This window comes from Salmo trutta, chromosome 3 (genome assembly GCF_901001165.1).
Source record: "Salmo trutta chromosome 3, fSalTru1.1, whole genome shotgun sequence".
In the NCBI taxonomy this organism is placed as follows: Eukaryota; Metazoa; Chordata; class Actinopteri; order Salmoniformes; family Salmonidae; genus Salmo; species Salmo trutta.
Genome location: NC_042959.1, coordinates 22,051,414 through 22,073,970, shown reverse-complemented (window position 1 = coordinate 22,073,970; position 22,557 = coordinate 22,051,414).

The following is a 22,557-nucleotide window of genomic DNA, read 5'->3' as shown; positions in this document are numbered from 1 at the left end:
ATATGTATCCTGGATGAGTAAGAGTATAATGATAGAGTAGGTATTTATCATAGTTGAATAGGAGTATTATGTAGTAAAATCAGTAAAATCAGTAAATTGAGTGTGATGGTAAGCTGAATATATATATATATTTTAATACTAAGACACAGGAGTATATATATATATATATATATATATATATATATACTCCTGTGTCTTAGTATTAAAATAGGAGTATATATATATATATATATATATAAAGGAGTATATATATATATATATATATATATATATATATATATATATATATATGAGTACTCCTGTGTCTTAGTATTAAAACATCAAATCCAATTCTATTTGTCAAATGCGACAAATACAACAGGTGTAGACCGTACAGTGAAATGCTGACTTACAAGCCCTTAACCAACAATGCAGTATAAAGAAAAATAAGTGTTAAGTAAAAAATAGGTAAGTAAAAAATAAAATAACAAATAGTAAAAAGCAGCAGTAAAATAACAGCAGCGAGGCTATATGCAGGGGGTACCGGTACAGAGTCAATGTGCGTGGGCACAGCTTAGTCGAGGTAATTGAGGTAATATGTACATGTAGGTAGAGTTAAAATGACTATGCATAGATAATAACCAGAGAGTAGCAGCAGCATAAAAGAGGGGGTGGGGGACGACGACAATACAAATAGTCTGGGTAGCATTTTAATTAGCTGTTCAGGAGTCTTATGGCCTGGGGGAAGAAGCTGTTAAGAAGCCTTTTGTACTTAGACTTGGCGCTGCGGTACCACTTGCCGTGCGGTAGCAGAAAGAACAGTCTATGACTAGGGTGGCTGGAGTCTTTGACAATTTTTGGGGCCTTCCTCTGACACCGTCTGGTATAGAGGTCCTGGATGGCAGGAAGTTTGGCCCCAGTTATGTACTGGGCCGTACGCATTACCCTCTGTAGTGCCTTGTGGTCGGAGGCCAAGCAGTTGCCATACCAGGCAGTGATGCAACCCATCAGGATGCTCTCGAAGGTGCAGCTGTAGAACTTTTTGAGGATCCTAGGACCCATGCCAAATCTTTTCAGTCTCCTGAGGGGGAATAGGCTTTGTCGTACCCTCTTAACAACTATCTTGGTGTGTTTGGACCATGATAGTTTGTTGGTGATGTGGACACCAAGGAACTAGAAGCTCTCAACCTGCTCCACTACAACCCCGTCGATGAGAATGGTAGTCCACAATCATCTCCTTTGTCTTGATCACGTTGAGGCAGAGGTTGTTATCCTGGCACCACACTGCCAGGTCGATTACCTCCTCCCTATAGGCTGTCTCATCGTTGTTGGTGATCAGGCCTAACACTGTTGTGTCGTCGGCAAACTTAGTGATGGTGTTGGAGTCGTGCCTGGCCATGCAGTCATGGGTGAACAGGGAGTACAGGAGGGGACTCAGTATGCACCCCTGAGGAGCCCCCGTGTTGAGGATCAGTGTGGCAGGTGTGTTGTTACCTACCCTTACCACGTGGGGGCAGCCCGTCAGGAAGTATAGGATCCAGTTGCAGAAGGAGGTGTTTAGTCCCATGGTCTTTAGCTTAGTGATGATCTTTCAGGGCACTATAGTGTTGAACGCTGAGCTGTAGTCAATGAATAGCATTCTCACGTATGTGTTCCTTTTGTCCAGGTGGGAGAGGGTAGTGTGGAGTGCAATAGAGATTGCATCATCTGTGGATCGGTTGGGGTGGTATGCAAATTGGAGTGGGTCTAGGGTTTCTGGGATAATGGTGTTGATGTGAGCCATGACCAGCCTTCCAAAGCACTTCATGGCTACATGTGTGAGTGCTTCGGGTCGGTAGTCATTTAGGCAGGTTACCTTAGTGTTCTTGGGCACAGTAACTATGGTGGTCTGTTTGAAACATGTTGGTATTACAGACTCAGTCAGGGACAGGTTGAACATTTCAGTGAAGACACTTGCCAGTTGGTCAGTGCATGCTCGGAGTACACGTCCTGGTAATCCGTCTGGTGCTGCAGCCTTGTGAATGTTGACCTGTTTAAAGGTCTTACACACATCGGCTACTGAGAGCGTGATCACACAGTCATCCGGAACAGCTGATGCTCACATGCATGCTTCAGTGTTATTTGCCTCAGAGAGCATAGAAGTAATTTAGCTTGTCTGGTAGGCTCATGTCACTGGGCAGCTCGCTGCTTTGCATCCCTTTGTAGTCTGTAATAGGTTGAAGGCCCTGCCACATCCGACGAGTGTTGGAGCAGGTGTAGTACGATTCAATCTTAGTCCTGTATTCACACTTTGCCTGGTTGAAGGGTTGTGGGAGGACATAGCGGGATTTCTTATAAGCTTCCAGGTTATAGTCCCACTCCTTGATAGCGGCAGCTCTAGCCTTTAGCTCAGTGCGGATGTTGCCTGTAATCCATGGCTTCTGGTTGGGGTATGTACGTACGGTCACTGTGGGGACGACGTCATCGATGCACTTATTGATGAAGCCAGTGACTGATGTGGTGTACTCCTCAGTGCCATCGGAAGAATCCCGGAACATATTCCAGTCTGTGCTAGCAAAACAGTCCTGTTGCTTAGCATCTGCGTCATTTGACCACTTCTTTATTGACCGAGTCACTGGTTTTTGCTTGTAAGCAGGAATCAGGAAGATAGAATTATGGTCATGGAGGGCGAGGGAGAGCTTTGTATGCATCTCTGTTTGTGGAGTATAGGTGGTCTAGAGTTTTTTTCCTCTGGTTGCACATTTAACATGGTAGAAATGAGGTAAAACGGATTTAAGTTTCCCTGCATTAAAGCCCACAGCCACTAGGAGCGCCGCCTCTGGATGAGAGTTTACCTGTTACAGCCTTATACAGCTCATTGAGTGCGGACTTAGTGCCATCTTCGGTTTGTGGTGGTAAATAGCCATCTATGAAAATGGATGAAAACTCTCTTGGTAAATAGTGTGGTCTTTTGCTTATCATGAAATATTCTACCACAGGCGAGCAAAACCTTAAGACCTCCTTAATATTCGATTTCGTGCACCAACTGTTGTTTAGAAATATACACAGACCGCCACCCCTTGTCTTACAGGAGGCAGCAGTTCTATCTTGACTAACCCTCTAGCTGTATTTTATCGTTGTTCAGCCACGACTCGGTGAAACATAAGATATTACGGTTTTTAATGTCCCGTTGGTAGGATATTCGTGATCATAGCTTGTCTATTTTGTTATCTAATGATTTTACGTTGGCTAATAGGACTGATGGTAGAGGCTGATTACACACTTGCCGTTGGATCCTTACAAGGCACCCAGACCTCTGTCCCCGATATCTCCGTATCTTTCTCCTGCGAATGACGGGGCTGTTGGCCTTGTTTGGGTGTCTGAAGTAAATCCTTTGCGTCTGACTTGTTAAAGAAAAAATCTTTGTTCTGTACAAGGTGAGTAATCGTTGTCCTGATGTCCAGAAGCTCTTTTCGGTCATAAAAGACGATGGCAGAAACATTATGTACAAAATAAGTTACAAATAACATTGAAAAACACACACAATAGCACAACTGCTTAAGAGCCCGTAAAACGGCAGCCATCTCCTCCATTCATATCCTTATAACATAGAGGAACTAACTATACACAAATGTTTGACAGTACTATTTTCAAACAAACAAAACAAAAATGTTGAATATCACATCATTCCACAGTATAGCATATAACATAACAAACAGGAATTAGATCACATTGGTGGTGCACATTGGTCAAAGCATTACGTATATCATAATAGCATATGTAGGTCTATGTGTTTTGGTTTGTGTGTGTTGGCGACCAGTGGCTGGTGGGTGGGGGTGACTAAAAGGCCATGAAGATTCCAGCCACATGAGGAAACATTGGCACGAGAGGCGGAGAATAATAAAGAGCTAATCGGATTCCCAGAATTGATAATGGAGGCTGGCCGGGCTAAATCTGAAGAATTCCAGACAAATTTGTAGGAATGAAAAAGGACTCCCCCTGACATAATGGCACGGTGCTAGGCTGCCTCTAATGAGGTGTAATTTATCTAAGAGCCTCTCTCTTTCTTTTTCTATGCCCCTCTCTTGCCTCCCTCGTTCCACTCAAGGCTCAGGTTCACCTCAGAGAATACCCATTATTCCTCCAGCTCTCTCGTTCTCTCCATCTCTTGCTTTCATCAGCTCCTTCTCTCTTTTCTTGAGGAGGAGGGGTGGGGTGTCTGTGTGTGTGTTTCATAAGTGTGTGGCTGTGTTGTTACTTGAGAGAGAAGGGAAGATGAAGAGATACGGATACATAGCTAGTTGGGAAGTGCGTGTTTATGAGAGAGCTTTGGAAGTCATTGCTACTATGCTAATTCAGCTATGATCCTTTGTATCATGTAAATGTATATACTTTCATCTGTTTACGATATAGCAAGTAACATAAAGGCCATGCACCATTAGTCTCTATGAGATCCAAGAACCACCAGTCAGATACTTCCACTTGTCTCTATGGGTGGAATAAAGCCCCCTCCCTCCTCCTCCTCTCCCCACTTCCTCTTCCCTCCTCCCACCTCCACCCTCCTCCCCCCTCCTTCTCTCTCCACCACCTCCCCGCTCCTCCACTCCCCACCTCCTCCCACCACCATCCTCCCAACTGAGACACCAGTGACTGCCCTGGCCCCCGGCATTCCTGACAACTTCCATAAATTATTGGATATTTTCATATTTCAAATTTCATCTGCATTCATGCGTTGCGGCCGAGGGGAGCTTTGGTCAGGCTGCCGGTGGAGGAGAAGAGGCCCCCCTCGGTAGCATAGCGGCTCTGCTCTGCCACCGGCTGCCTGGCTCAGTCGCCCCAGAGACCCCAGCTAATTGAATTGCATCCCCTGATTAGATTATCCTTGCGGCAGCTTGCTGCCAATCTGAAGTATGGGTGCCTTCTATCCTACTTAACCCTTCTGCCCCCCACCTGCTGCTGACACACACACACACACACACACACACACACACACACACACACACACACACACACACACACACACACACACACACACACACACACACACACACACACACACACACACACACACACACACACACACAACATCATAGGCAGAGTGCCCAATATATGCAGGGGCCATCAAAGTTTGGCAGTGTTGTTATTTTTCTTTTGTATTGTCTTCCCTTGTAAAAGCGTCCATCATTCACCGCATGGTCCCTACAGTTCGTTTCCCTCTCTTCAGCTACTCCCATCACACTGGAATCAAAAAAAAAATATATATATATATATATATATATATATATATATATATATTTATATATATATATATATATATATATATATATATATATATATATAATATGTTTTCGGTCCCCCTTTTTGGGATGGTTAATGTGTTGCCTGCTATTTTGGGAATTGGCTCTTAAGTGGTGTAGTTCTAAGATGTGGTGTCATATCGCCCTGTGAGGCTAATGTGGCTACCAGCTCTCACAGTCTCACGTCAGAATTAGACATTAATCCATCTTTCTCAAACTTCAAATTTTGAAGTTGTTCCAAGTGTCACATTTCTAAATGTTTAAGGTTAAGTTTAGTGCCCAGTGATGCGAGCCTAGCAGACAAGATAAATGCCTTTTATTCTCGCTTCGAGGCAAGCAACACTGAAGCATACATGAGAGCACCAGCTGTTCCGGATGACTGTGTGATCACGCTCTCTGTAGCCAATGTGAGCAAGACTTTTAAACAGGTCAACATTCACAAAGCCACAGACCTGTACTCAAAGCATGCGTGGACCAACTGGGAAGTGTCTTCACTGACATTTTCAACCTCTTCCTGAATGAGTCTGTAATACCTACATGTTTCAAACAGACCACCATAGTCCCTGTGCCAAAGAAAGCAAAAGTGACCTGCCTAAATGATTACCGCTCATAGCACTCACGTCGGTAGTCATGAAGTGCTTTGAAAGGCTGGTCATATCAACACCATCATTCTGGAAACCTTAGTCCCAATACAATTCGCATACCGCCCCAACAGATCCACAGATTACACAATCTCAGTCAAACTCCAGACTGCCCTTTCCCACCTGGACAAAAGGAATACCAATGTGAGAATGCTGTTCATTGACTACAGCTCAGCGTTCAACACCATAGTACCCACAAAGCTCATCACTAAGCTAAGGACCATGGGACTAAACACCTCCCTCCGCAACTGGATCCTGGACTTCCTGACAGGCCACCCCCACATGGTAAGGGTAGGCAACAACACATCTGACATGCTGATCCTGAACACTGGGCCCCTCAGGGGTGTGTGCTTAGTCCCCTCTTGTTCTCCCTGTTCACCAACGACTGCGTGGTCAAGTATGACTCCAACACCATCATTAAGTTTGCTGACAACACAACAGTGGTAGGCCTGATCACTGACAACGATAAGACAGGTTATAGGGAGGAGGTCAGAGACCTGGCAGTGTGGTACCAGGACAACAACCTCTCCCTCAATGTGAATAAGACAAAGGAGCTGATCGTGGACAATACAAAAAGGAGGGCCAAACAGGCCCCATTAACATTGATGGGGCTGAAGTGGAGCGGGTCAAGAATTTCAAGTTCCTTGGTGTCCAAATCACCAATGAACTATCATGGTCCAAACACACCAAGACAGTTGTGAAGAGCGCACAACAACATCTTTTCCACCTCATGAGACTGAAAAGAGCATCCTCACCAGTTGCATCACCGCCTGGTATGGCAACTGCTCGGCATCTGACCGTAAGGCGCTACAGAGGGTGGTGCATACGGCGCAGTACATCACTGAGGCCAAGCTTCCTGACATCCAGGACCTCTATACCAGACGGTGTCAGAGGAAGGCCCTAAAAATTGTCAAAGACTCCAGTCACCCTAGTCATAGACTGTTCTCTCTGCTACCGCATGGCAAGCGGTACCGGAGCGCCAAGTCTAGGAGCAAAAGGCTCCTTAACAGCTTCTACCCTCAGGCCATAAGAGTACTGAACAATTCATCAAATGGCCACCCAGACTATTTACATTGACAAACCCCCCCACCTTTGTTTTTTCTCTGCTGCTATTCGCTGTTTATTATCTATGCATAGTCACTTTGCAAATTACCTCGACTAACCTGTACCTCCACACATTGACTCAGTACCGGTACCCCTTGTATATAGCCTCGTTATTGTTATGTAATTTTCTTGTGCTACTTTTAGATATAATTTTTTTTACTTTAGTTTGTTAAGTAAATATTTTCTTAACTCTACGTATTTCTTGAACAGCATTGTTAGTTAAGGGCTTGTAAGTAAGCATTTCACAGTAAGGTCTACACTTGTTGTATTCGGCGCATGTGACAAATAAAAATTTGATTTGATTAACTCCGAATGTTTAAGGTTAAGGGTTAAGATTAGGCATTAACTCCAAATTCTTAAGGTTAGGCATTAACTGCGAATGGTTAAGGTAAAAGGTTTGGAATAGGCTTACAAATATATATAAATTATAAAAAACAACTTTCTATCACTGGATTGGAACATGCAGCCTTTGGAATGAGAGGCAGATGCTTATGCCCATCCACCATCACCGTTCACAATACCCTTATTGGCCAGTTTCACGTCATCTCCCGATGTCTACAGACATGGATGGACGTCAAATACTGACTTGTATCACGGGTGACCTAGCTGTGTGGGGTTGAACTGAATGCCATAAGATAAATCTGTCAATATACACTACCGTTCAAAAGTTCGGGGTGAAAGACAAGCACATTTTTTTGTCCATTTAAAATAACATCAAATTGATCAGAAATATAGTGTAGACATTGTAGACTTAAGAAGTTAATGTTGTAAATTACTATTTTAGCTGGAAACGGCTGATTCTTAATGGAATATCTACATAGGCATATCGAGGCCCATTATCAGCAAGCATCACTCCTGTGTTCCAATGGAAGATCTCGTACAACGCTGTGTACTACTCCCTTCACAGAACAGTGCATTCAGTCTCTAACCAGAATAGAAAAAGGAGTGGGAGGCCCCGATGCACAACTGAGCAAGAGGACAAGTACATTAGAGTGTCTAGTTTGAGAAACAGATGCCACACAAGTCCTCAACTGGCAGCTTCATTAAATAGTACCCGCAAAACACCAGTCTCAATGTCAACAGTGAAAAGGCGACTCCGGGATACTGGCCTTCTAGGCAGAGTTGCAAAGAAAAAGCCATATCTCAGACTGGCCAATAAAAATAAAAGATTATGATGGATAAAAGAACACAGACACTGGACAGAGTAACTCTGCCTAGAAGGCAAGCATTCTGGAGAAGCCTTTTCACTGTTGATGTTGTGTCATGGCTGGGATAAGGAGCGGACCAAGATGCAGCGTTTTCGTTCCACATATTTATTATAAACGTGAAACGTGATGCAATACATAAATACTTTAACTAACAAAAAACAACAAATCGTGACGCAGAGAGAAATAGACACTACTCAAAAGATAATCACCCAAAAACAACATGAAGAAACACCCCTACTAAATATGACCTCCAATTAGAGGCAACGAGGACCATCTGCCTCCATTTGGAGGTCAACCCAATAAACCCCAACATAGAAATAGACAAACTAGAATACCAACATAGAAATAGAAAACATAGAACACATCAACACCCCACTCTACCATAGAAAATAACAACTTATTATGGTCAGGACGTGACATGTTGAGACTGGTGTTTTGTGGGAACTATTTAATGAAGCTGCCAGTTGAGGACTTCTGTTGCATCTGTTTCTCAAACTAGACACTCTAATGTACTTGTCCTCTTGCTCAATTGTGCACCTGGATCTCACAATCCTCTTTCTGTTCTGGTTAGAGACAGTTTGCGCTGTTCTGTGAAGGGAATAGTACACAGCGTTGTACAAAATCTTCAGTTTCTTGGCAATTTCTCTCAGAACAAGAATAGACTGGCAAGTTTCAGAAGAAAGTTATTTGTTTCGAGCCATTTTGAGCCTGTAATCGAACCCACACATGCTGATGCTCCAGATACTCAACTAGTCTAATGAAGGACAGTTTTATTGCTTCTTTAATCAGGACAACAGTTTTCAGCTGTGCTAACATAATTGCAAAAGGGTATTCTCATGATCAATTTGCCTTTTAAAATGATAAACTTGGATTAGCTAACACAACGTGCCATTGGAACACAGGAGTGATGGTTGCTGATAATGGGCCTCTGTACGCCTATGTAGATATTTCATAACAAATCTGCAATTTCCAGCTCCAATAGTAATTTACAACATTAACAATGTCTACACTGTATTTCTGATCAATTCGATGTTATTCTAATGGACAAAAAATTTGATTTTCTTTCAAAAACAAGTACATTTCTAAGTGACCCGAAACTTTTGAACGGTAGTGTACGTACATATGATATGAAGTAATATTTAGTGATATAATGTTGTTATTAGGGATCAATATTGATAATTTGTCTACAGTTGAGTTAAATGAATGATCCAGTACAATGTAATAATGATTAACCCAAAAATATGCACACTGACAAGCAATAAAAAACGAAGCTAAATGTTCAGTTTCTTTATACAATTTTATTAACATCTATACTCTACACAGCTTCATACAATTGTTATGAAAAATAATATGTCCTACAGTATCTGTCTATTTCTTAGTGATGTAATCTGCAAACCTTCAATGCAGAACTCTAAGGATGGGTTTTGATGGAACAAGTTATTTTGACATGTTTGACATTATATAGACAAGTATCACAAAATATACAGTTGAAGTCGGAAGTTTACATACACTTAGGTTGGAATCATTAAAACTCATTTTTCAACAACTCCACAAATTTATTGTTAACAAACTACAGTTTTGGCAAGTCAGTTAGGACATCTACTTTGTGCATGACACAAGTAATTTTTCCAACAATTGTTTACAGACAGATTATTTCACTTATAATTCACTGTATCACAATTCTGGTGGGTCAGAAGTTTATATACACTAAGTTGACTGTGCCTTTAAACAGCTTGGAAAATTCCTGAAAATCATGTCATGGCTTTAGAAGCTTCTGATAGGCTACTTGACATCATTTTGAGTCAATTGGAGGTGTACCTGTGGATTTATTTTAAGGCCTACCTTCAAACTCAGTGCCCCTTTGCTTGACATCATGGGAAAATCAAATGAAGTCAGCTAAGACCACAGAAAAAAATCGTAGACCTCCACAAGTCTGGTTCATCCTTGGGAGCAATTTCCAAATGCCTGAAGGTACCACGTTCATCTGTACAGACAATAGTACGCAAGTACAAACACCATGGGACCACGTAGCTGTCATACCGCTCAGGAAGGAGACGGGTTCTGTCTCCAAGAGATGAACGTACTTTGGTGCAAAATAGTCCAAATCAACAGCAAAGGACCTTGTGAAGATGCTGGAGGAAACAGGTACAAAGTATCTATATCCACTGTAAAACAAGTCCTATATCGACATAACCTGAAAGGCCGCTAAAGCAAGGAAGAAGCCACTGCTCCAAAACCGTTATAAAAAAGCCAGACTACGGTTTGCAACTGCACATGGGGACAAAGATCGTACTTTTTGGAGAAATGTCCCGTGGCCTGATGAAACATAAATAGAACTGGTTGGCCATAATGACCATCGTTATGTTTGGAGGAAAAAGGGGGAGGCCTGCAAGCCGAGGAACACCATCCCAACCGTGAAGCACCGGGGAGGCAGCATCATGTTGTGTGGGTGCTTTGCTGCAGAAGGGACTGGTGCACTTCACAAAATAGATGGCATCTTGAGGGAGGAAAATTATGTGGATATATTGAAGCAACATCTCAAGACATCAGTCGGGAAGTTAAAGCTTGGTGGCAAATGGGTCTTCCAAATGGACAATGACCCCAAGCATACTTCCAAAGTTGTGGCAAAATGGCTTAAGGACAACAAAGTCAAGGTATTGGAGTGGTCATCATAAAGCTCTGACCTCAATCCCATAGAAAATTTGTGGGCAGAACTGAAAAAGCATGCGCGAGCAAGGAATGGGCCAAAATTCACCAAACGTATTGTGGGAAGCTTGTGGAAGGCTACCTGAAACATTTGACCGAAGTTAAACAATTTAAAGGCAATGCTACCAAATACTAATTGAGTGTATGTAAACTTCTGACCCACTGGGAATGTGATGAAAGAAATAAAAGCTGAAATAAATCCTTCTCTTGTAACGACTGTCGGAAGAGAGAGTAAACCAAGGTGCAACGGAGTTAGTGTTCATCTTGAAATTTAATTCGAACAAAGAGAACACTACAAAAATGAACAAAACACGACAGCAAAACAGTCCTGTTAGGAAACACTCTAAACAAAAACAATCCCCCACAAAACCCAAAGGAAAAACAGGCTCCTTATGTGTGACTCCCAATCAGCAACAACGAACTACAGCTGTGCCTGATTGGGAGCCACACACGGCCCAAAACAAAGAAATACAAAAACATAGAAAAATGAACATAGAACGCCCACCCAATGTAACATCCTGGCCTAACTAATAATAAAGAACAAAAACCCCTCTCTATGGCCAGGGCGTTACATCTCTCTACTATTATTCTGACATTTCACATTCTTAAAATAATGTGGTGATCCTAACTGACCTAAGACAGGGAATTTTGACTAGGATTAAATGTCAGGCATTGTGAAAAACTGAGTTTAAATGTATTTGGCTAAGGTGTATGTTCATTTCCGACTTCAACTGTAATTATTCTCAGACACCAGTTTGTCCCAAAATAGGTAGCTTCATTTTAAATGTATGTTTTGGAGTTCCATAACCTTGCTTCAACACCTGCCAACCTTCACAAAAGGCTGGGTTTCTGCCCTGTCATGCTGTACTTGCCACATCTCAACTTTACTGCAATGCATAACAGATGAATATAGGAGAGATCATGTTGTGATGTAATTATCATCTATTGCTTCCTGTAATTGTATCAGGTCTCTTTTGAACAATAATCTCATGTTGAATGTCTGGAGCTGGGTCCTTTTACTGTTTATTGTTCTCCACTCTGGTAAAACACAATTGAATTGAAGACTGCACTATTGGATTTTTTGCTCTGTAGAATAAACTGAAATTGTATTTTTGCTGGAAATGATCAATACATCTTGCAGAGGGAAAGTAAGAAGACAGGCATAGAACAGAATAGACCCTGGGTATTGGAAGGGAGAGTTAGATAAAAAGCTGGAAGATAAAACGAGTGGATGGATAGAAGAGAAAGCTTTTTTAGACATTACAGTATGTTGAAGATATTTATTAACATAGAACATCACACAACCTTTATGTGTTCATATCTATGTTTCCTAGTCTAGTTAACAAACATCATATAACCTGTATGTTTTCATATCTATGTTTCCTAGTCTAGTTAACAAACATCATATAACCTGTATGTGTTCATATCTATGTTTCCTAGTCTAGTTAACAAACATCATATAACCTGTATGTTTTCATATCTATGTTTTCATATCTATGTTTCCTAGTCTAGTTAGCAAACATCACATAACCTGTATGTTTTCATATCTGAGGGCTCCGGCTCGAAATGGACAACAGCGATTATTATGGGAAGCTCCATGGCTAGATTGGTGGAAGTACGAAATACCCGTACACTTTGTTTTCCTGGAGCTAGTGTAGTTAGATTCACAGACTCTGTCCCAGATTGGCAGTCTATCAGGCGATTGTGAAATCTGTGTGTAAAACTAGTTTAAAAAGCAAAATCGGATTATTATGTTAATTCACTATCTGAATGTACAGGGAACCCAGCTACATTTTGGGAAGCTATTATGTCACTGAAGGATTGTGTCTCCTCTTCTCTCCCCCAATAAATTAATTTAGATTCTAGCCCTATTACTGACAAAATTGATATCATTAATGCATTTAATCCCCATTTTATCTCTGCAGGCTATATATTTGAATATTTTTCAAAACCAGCTCTTGAAAGAGTAGTTTGGATGTTAATGGTGAAAATCTATTGAATGATACTGAAAATGCCGGTCAAGAATTTTATTTTTGGAAATTCACTGATAAATAAATCCTGGATGCTTTGCTAACATTAGACAAAACTTCCAAAAGCGTAGAAATCCGTATATGTGCTGCCACTCTATAACGGTGGGGATACAAATGATCTTGTTATGTATCACCCCATTTCAAGACTACCTTCTTTAGCTTAGATTCTTGAATCCTTGGTTAATGTACAACTTTGTTCCTTTTTATCGGTTAATTGTATGTTTAATATAAACCAATCAGGGTTTAGGCCTGGGCATAGTACTACCACAGCAGCCACGCTAGTTGTTAATGATCTTGTCAATGCCTGGGATGCTAAAATGAGCTGTGCTGCCTTGTTTATTGACCTGTCAAAGGTGTTCGACACTGTTGATTATTCTGTTTTGCTGAAAATAGTCTAGTTTGCAAACATCACAAAACCTGTGTTTTCATATCTATGTTTCATAGTCTAGCTGTCACGTCCTGACCAGTATTAGGGATTATTTGTAATTGTAGTTTGGTCAGGACGTGGCAGAGGGTATTTTGTTTATGTGGTTCGGGGTGGTGGTTTATTTAGTAGGGTGTTTATTTCTATGTTCTTTCTGGTTAGTTGTATATCTATGTCTAGTTAATTGGGGTTGGACTCTCAATTGGAGGCAGGTGTTTTCTAGTTGCCTCTGATTGAGAGTCCTATATATGGGTATGTGTTTGGTTTAGTGTTTATGGGAGATTGTTTCTTGTTTTGCCGTGTGTGCCTGACAAGACTGTCTAGTTCGTTTGTGTTTTTTGTATACGTGTTTATTTAGTTTTTTCCTTCTTTGTCCTAATAAAGAAGATGAGTATACACTTCCCTGCTGCATTTTGGTCCTCGCCTTACGATAACCGTGACACTAGCTAGATAACAAGCTTAAATCTAGAGTTTCTGCACAATCACTGCCATCATTGTTCAGGTTATTGTCTGTACATTGATGACGTTTTAACTACAAGGAAGGAGAATTCGACTGTCACGTTCATCGTAGGATGGAGACCAAGCGCAGCGTGGGTATCGTTCCACATCTTTTATTTTAATGTGAAACTTTGCAAAACAAACAATAAACTACAAACAAACACAAACCGTGAGGAAAGAGGTGCAACATGCACTAACTCAAAATAATCTCCCACAAACACAGGTGGGAAAAACAAGTACTTAAATATGATCCCCAATTAGAGACAACGATGACCAGTTGCCTCTAATTGGGGATCATACAAAAATCCCAACATAGAAAAAAGAAACTAGAACCAAAACAACATAGAACTAAATAAACTAGACAAACCCCCCCAGTCACGCCCTGACCTACCCCTACCATAGAAAATAAGAGCTCTCTATGGTCAGGACGTGACAGTACCCCCCCAAAGGTGCGGACTCCGGCCGCAAAACCTGAAACCAAAAGGGAGGGTTAGGGGGGGTGTCTAGTGTTGGTGGCGGCTGTGGTGCAGGATGAAGAACCTTCTCATCCCGCAGATCCTCCCGCATCGGAGGCGGTTCTGGTGCGGGACGAAGAACCCTCTCATCCTGCGGATCCGCCAGCATAGGAGGCGGCTCTGGTGCAGGGCGAAGAACCCTCTCTTCCTGTGAACCCGCCAGCATCGGTGGAGGCTCTAGACTGCCGACCGTTGCTGGAGGCTCCAGACTGTGGACCGTCGCTGGAGACTCCGGACAGTCGCTGGAGGCTTCCGGACTGGGGACCGTCACTGGAGGCTCCGGACTGGGGACCGTCGCTGGAGGCTCCGGACTGTGGACCGTCGCTGGAGGCTCCGGACTGTGGGTCGTCGCTGGAGGCTCCGGACTGGGGACCGTCTCAGGAGGCTCTGGACTGTGGGCCTTCTCAGGAGGTTCCGGGCGCTGGGCCGTCTCAGGAGGCTCCGAACTGTGGGCCGTCTCAGGAGGTTCCGGACTGTGGACCGTCGTTGGAGGTTCCGGACTGTGGACCGTCGTTGGAGGTTCCGGACTGTGAAACGTCGCCGGAAGCTCTGGACTGGGAACTGTCGCCGGAAGCTCTGGACTGGGAACTGTCGCCGGAAGCTCTGGACTGGGAACTGTCGCCGGAAGCTCTGGACTGGGAACTGTCGCCGGAGTCTCTGGACTGGGAACTGTCGCCGGAAGCTCTGGACTGGGAACTGTCGCCGGAAGCTCTGGACTGGGAAGTGTCGCCGGAAGCTCTGGACTGGGAACTGTCGCTGGAAGCTCTGGACTGGGAACTATCGCCGGAAGCTCATGAACGGGAAGGTGCACTGGAGGCCTGATGCGTGGGGCCGGCACAGGTGGCGCCAGACTGGTAACATGCACCTCAGGGCGAGTGCGGAGAGCAGGCACAGGACGCACCGGACTGGGCAGGCGCACTGGAGGCCTAGTGCGTGGAGCCGGGACAGGTGGCACCAGACTGTTGACACGCACTTCAGGGCGAGTGCGGGGAGCAGGCACAGGACATACTGGACTGAGGACACGCACTTCAGGGAGAGTGCGAGGAGGAGGCACAGGATGTGGAGGCGCACTGGAGACCTGGTGCATAGAACCTGTGCAGGATATACTGTGCAGGATATACTGGACCGTGGAGGCGCACTGGAGGTCTGGAGTGTAGAGCTGGCACAACCCGTCCTGGCTGAACGCTCACTTTAGCCCGGCAAATGCGGGGCGCTGGCACAGGACGAACTGGGCTGTGAATGCGCACTGGTGACACAGTGCGTAGAGCTGGCGCAGGATATCCTGGACCGAGGAGGCGTACTGGAGACCAGGAGCGCTGAGCCGGCACAACCCGTCCTGGCTGAATGCTCACTTTAGCTTGGGAAATGCGGGGCGCAGGCACAGTGCGCACCGGGCTATGAATACGCACTGGAGATACAGTGCGCATCACAGCATAACACGGTGCCTGACTGGTCACACGCTCCCCACAGTAAGCATGGGGAGTTGGCTCAGGTCTAAACCCTGACTCCGCCAATCTCCCCGTGTGCTCCCCCGCAAACATTTTTTGGAGCTGCCTCTCGGGTTTCCGTCGTTGCCGTGCTAATTCCTCATATCGTCGCCGTTCCTCTTTTGCTGCCTCTATCTCCTCCCTTGGACGGCGATATTCCCCAATCTGCGTCCAGGGCCCCTTGCCGTCCAGGATCTCCTCCCATGTCCACTCCGGGCCTTGCTGCTTGGTCCTCTGGTGGTGGGAGATTCTGTCACGTTCATCGTAGGAAGGAGACCAAAGCTCAGCGTGGGTATCGTTCCACATCTTTTATTTTAATGTGAAACTTCGCAAAACAAACAATAAACTACAAACAAAACACAAACCGTGACGAAAGAGGTGCAACATGCACTAACTCAAAATAATCTCCCACAAACACAGGTGGGAAAAACAACTTCTTAAATATGATCCCCAATTAAAGACAACGATGACCAGCTGCCTCTAATTGGGGATCATACAAAAATCCCAACATAGAAAAAAGAAACTAGAACCAAAACAACATAGAACTAAATAAACTACATAACCCCCCCAGTCACACCCTGACCTACTCTACCATAGAAAATAAGAGCTTTCTATGGTCAGGACATGACATCGACTCAAAATGTAAACATAAAAAAAACCACCAACGCACATGTCAAAAAAGTTGATATTGTAAGAGACATTCTTTCACTTTGTGGTTCTAGGTTTTGTTATGTTTTTGTGGGGGGTTCATTCCAATACTGGAGTTTGGCACAGTTGGAAAAACCTAAGCACGAATTAAAATATTATTATCTTGAAACACGCTATATGTTTCACCAACTGTTCTCTGGTCCTATTGGGCTAAATATAGCAGCTATTTTTCCTAATACATTTTACAGCAACTTTATGGATGCTAAAAGAGCATTATCAATCCTCCATCTATCAAATAACCATCCGTTTGCAATACGTTTATTGGCTATTGTACATCCAGGCTGTCATAGCAGGAATCAGGAAGTTAGTCTGACATAACCATTAGGGAGAAGGAAGTGAAGGGACCTGGCATGCATACAACACCCCTAACGTTCTGAACACTCCCGAATCCACAAACCATCCATCCCTGCCTTCCTGAGTTACTTTTCATAATTATTGAATTACATTCCTTGTAACCCATTAAGCAGGACATTTTCTTCTTAACCACCTGCTCTTCTTCCTCCACCCTATTTTACGCCATCAATCTTTCAGCATTACCGGACCCCTAAAAGCTTTCTGACTGGCCTATAATGGGGGACACCGGGGGGTCAGGGGGGGCTATAGGACAGGACTGTGTGCTCAGGAACTGTGATGCCTCAGCATTTGTGTAAGGGAAGAGGGGATGGTGGGGGTGAGAGGTGGGGGCCACTCTGTCAGTCTGGGGTTCTGGAACAGGTCACTCACTGTGTGGCTGTGTGGACCCACGATGGGGACTACATAGTGTGAGGGGGGGGGTCAGTTGGGGAATGGATCATAGACCATTCTGTTATAATGATGATGTTGTCTTGTGCCTCAGGGCACTCACAGGGACGATGGGGACATTGACCCCCAATGTCTGGCTATGGCTGCAATAGACAGGGGGCAAAGCTGAAGGCATGGTGGTGCCACTGGAGCTATAACTTAAACTCTCTCACACACTCAGTTGAACTTCAAGGGGACAACTGAGGACACAGCTTTACTTTACTCTCTCCACAGTAACATCCATTGTAACTGCGGGAAGGTTGAGAACAGACAGTGTTTAGTCTAAATTTGTCAAAATGGGTGACAAATCAATGAACGACTGAACCAACATCAGTAAATGCTGTATGATGATGTTGTGATGTATAATGTGGTGTGTACTTTGTGGGCTGGTTTTAACATTTGTATTGTGGATGGATTGTGTGTGGTTTATCCTGTTACCCTGCTTGCAAACCAAATTTCCCTCTAGGGACAGTAAAAATTTATTGATTGATTGGCTAATTGATTGATTGGTTATTCTCATACCAATATGAAGCTTGATTCACAATTTAATATTAGTAAGGTGAAGACTACAGTGGTACATCAGTTGATTGATATGAGCAATACTGACATGTTGGTGTGCAATGGTCTTTCAGTGTGTGCTGCCCAGAAGGTGATTTCACAAATCAGAGTTTTTCTCACGTACAAGCAATTTTTGGTCTGTGTTGAAACGTATCAATAGAAGAACAGCAATGATCAAATACTCAAATGCATTTACAGAACATCCAATCATTGTGTTCCCTGTTTCCGACAATCAGTAAATAATACTGCACGAAATTCTAAATGCTTGTACGCGATTTGAGAAAACTAGAAGTGAATGTTAAAGTAAAAAATGGAGGTTTGTCTCAACCACTGCCTGGTTGTCAATATCCCTGCCGTGCAAATCCATAAGGCCAACAGATATGACTGTTATCTCAACATCTGTTGTATGTGTATATGTGCATGTTTGTGTGATCAATTGTGTGTGTTAGAGATGTTTATCGGGGTTTATGTATGCCTATGTGTACACATACGGAGGGCCTCTGCGTACTGTGTTAGTGCTCATCACTCACCTCACAGCATGAACATCATTACCTAATGTTCATAACCCATTGTAGATTATTCATTTCTGAAAGCTCACACCGTTTTGCATAACACACACACACACACACACACACACACACACACACACACACACACACACACACACACACACACACACTCGCATGCACACACACACACACACACACTCACACACACACACACACACACACACACACACACACACACACACACACACACACACACACACACACACAGGTATGCAGATACACACACACAGGCATGCATATACACACAGGCACCGACACACATGCACGCACACACACACAGGCATGCACGCACATATAGCCTATCAATAGTCAAACACACACCATCAATACCCTTTCTCCTTTGATCTCTCTCTCTATTACGCGCACACACACACACACACACACACACACACACACACACACACACCATATGAGAAATGAACAACCTTAATAACACCTCAAACTTTTTCTCCCTTCTTCTTCTTCTCCCTGTTTAAATCCACATCCCCCTTTAACCTTTCCTTAATCAGATTATCTAATGGCTTTCCTTCTGCTGCTCGGAGACGCTCTGGCCAGACCTTGGAAAGGGAAGACACACGCGGGTGTGCTACTGCAGAGAGATGGAGGGAGCGGTGGAGAGGGTGAAGAGCTACATCCAGGCAGCAGCTCCACTCCAACCCTCCCTCCCCTCCTCTACTCCTCTCCCCACCCCCACCATCCTCCAACCTCTTCCCACCCCCACTTCAACAAAATCTATAGGGAGAGAAGGCAGAGACAGGTGCATTTTCGACAAATCGAGTTAGCCAAGACATGCCACATCCAATTGGGCTAAATTGATGTGAGAGTTTGCGATGTCTGCCGTGGGTATTACAGCAAAGGTCAGTGTGCCGAGACAATGACATCAATCTGCCTCCACGTGGCCAACTAGTGCTCCGTCCCACATGATTCAGATTCAAGGGATGGAAGCACGTCGGTCGCACAAACATGGACATAGGGGGAAGGAGAGGATAGACAAATATGCGAGGGGAAATAGTGTTTATAGGCCTAATGGTGGGCAGGTATATTGAAGTCTCGTTACTGATCCTTAGAGTATGACGACACCTCAATCTCATAATTGTATATATTCTGCTCACTTTAAACTCCTGCACACTTGCTCCATGTTTTTAATAGATTTCCCCTTTAAAGTAATCTGCACAGTGTTTGTTTACATTAATTTTGTAAACTAAACAAACGTATAATTTGGGTTCTGATTGGGTACGACAGTTGAACTAAGTTCATTAGGCATAAGTTATACTCTTTAACCTCCCTGGGCCAGTGGGACGTGTCCCACCTAGTCAACAGCCAGTGGAATAGCGTGGCGCGAAATACAAATACCTCAAAAATGCTATAACTTCAATTTCTCAAACATATTACTATTTTACACCATTTTAAAGACAAGACTCTCGTTAATCTAACCACATTGTCCGATTTCAAAAAGGCTTTACAGCGAAAGCAAAACATTAGATTATGTCAGGAGAGTACCCTGCCAAAATAATCACACAGCCATTTTCAAAGCAAGCATATATGTCACAAAAAACAAAACCACAGCTAAATGCAGCACTAACCTTTGATGATCTTCATCAGATGACACTCCTAGGACATTATGTTATACAATACATGCATGTTTTGTTCAATCAAGTTCATATTTATATCAAAAAACAGCTTTTTACATTAGCATGTGATGTTCAGAACTAGCAAACCCACCGCAAACTTCCGGTGAATTTACTAAATTACTCATGATTAACGTTCACAAAATACATAACAATTATTTTAAGAATTATAGATACAGAACTCCTTTATGCAATTGCGGTGTCAGATTTTAAAATAGCTTTTCGGCGAAAGCACATTTTGCAATATTCTGGGTACATAGCCCGGCCATCAGGGCTAGCCATCCCGGCCATCACCCACCAAGTTTGGCCCTCACCAAACTCAGATTTACTATAAGAATAATTGGATTACCTTTGCTGTTCTTCGTCAGAATGCACTCCCAGGACTTCTACTTCAACAACAAATGTTGTTTTGGTTCCAAATAATCCATAGTTATATTCAAATAGCTCCGTTTTGTTCGTGCGTTCAGGTCACAATCCGAAGGGTGACGTGCGAGCGCATTTCGTGACATAAAAATTCAAAATATTCCATTACCGTACTTAGAAGCATGTCAAACGCTGTTTAAAATAAATTTTTATGCTATTTTTCTCGTAAAATAGCGATAATATTCCAACCGGGCGACGTTGTATTCATTCAAAGGCTGAAAGAAAAAAATAGAGAATTCTCATGAACGCGCATCTCCAGTGTCACTGTTCCCAGCCTGACCACTCACAAAATCTCCTGCTGTTCTTCGCCCAGAGACAGGAGACACGTCATTCCACTTTCTGGCGCCTTCTGAGAGCTAATGGAAGCCTTAGAAAATGTCACGTTACAGCAGAGATGCTGTATTTTTGATAGAGATGCAACAGAAGGATAACAAATGGTCAGACAGGGCACTTCCTGTATGGAATCTTCTCAGGTTTTGGCCTGCCATATGAGTTCTGTTATACTCACAGACACCATTGAAACAGTTTTAGAAACTTTAGAGTGTTTTCTATCCAAATCTACTAGTTATATGCATTTTCTCATTTCTGGGCAAGAGTAGTAACCAGTTTAAATCGGGTACTTTTTTATCCGGCCGTGCAAATACTGCCCCCTGGCCCCAACAGGTTTTAAGAAACAATGGGTACATATCATTAATTTATCAATCTGAAAATTGATGTAGCAACTGCAGATTGCCTCTTTAAACCAACTTTTTGGCACTCACCATATACAGGGTTGTCCCGCCAGTGTGCAAGAGTTTCATTTTTACAAAAATTCTCTATACTTTTCCAAGCACTTTGACTTTCAATTAGGTGTGAAAATATTTGTATGATACACAGTTGAAGTCAGACGTTTACATACACCTTAGCCAAATACATTTAAACTCAGTTTTTCACAATTCCTGACATTTAATCCTAGTAAAAATTCCCTGTCTTAGGTCAGTTAGGATCACCACTGAAATGTCAGAATATTAGGAGAGAGAATGATTTATTTCAGCTTTTATTTCTTACATCACATTCCCAGTGGGTCAGAGGTTTACATACACTCAATTAGTATTTGGTAGCATTGCCTTTAAATTGTTTAACTTGGGTCAAACATTTCGGGAAGCCTTCCACAAGCTTCCCACAATACGTTGGGTGAATTTTGGCCCATTCCTCCTGACAGAGCTGGTGTAACTGAGTCAGGTTTGTAGACCTCCTCACCTGCACACGCTTTTTCAGTTCTGCCCACAAATTTTTTATAGGATTGAGGTCAGGGCTTTGTGATGGCCACTCCAATACCTTGACTTTGTTGTCCTTAAGCCATTTTGCCACAACTTTGGGAGTATGCTTGCGGTCATTGTCCATTTGGAAGACCCATTTGCCACCAAGCTTTAACTTCCTGACTGATGTCTTGAGATGTTGCTTCAATATATCCACATCATTATCCTACCTCATGATGCCATCTATTTTGTGAAGTGCACCAGTCCCTCCTGCAGCAAAACACCCCCACAACATGATGCTGCCACCTCCGTGCTTCACAGTTGGGACGGTGTTCTTCGACTTGCAAGCCTCCCCTTTTTTCCTCCTAACATAATGATGGTCATTATGGCCGAACAGTTCTATTTTTGTTTCATCAGACCAGAGGACATTTCTCCAAAAAGTACGATCTTTGTCCCCATGTGCAGTTGCAAACCGTAGTCTGGCTTTTTTATAATGGTTTTGGAGCAGTGGCTTCTTCCTTGCTGAGCAGCCTTTCAGGTCGATATAGGACTCATTTTACTGTGGATATAGATACTTTTGTACCTGTTTCCTCCAGCATCTCCACAAGGTCCTTTGCTGTTGTTCTGGGATTGATTTGCACTTTTCACACCAAAGTACGTTCATCTCTAGGATACAGAACGCGTCTCCTTCCTTAGTGGTATGACAGCTACGTGGTCCCATGATGTTAATACTTGCGTACTATTGTTTGTACAGATGAACGTGGTAACTTCAGGCGTTTGGAAAT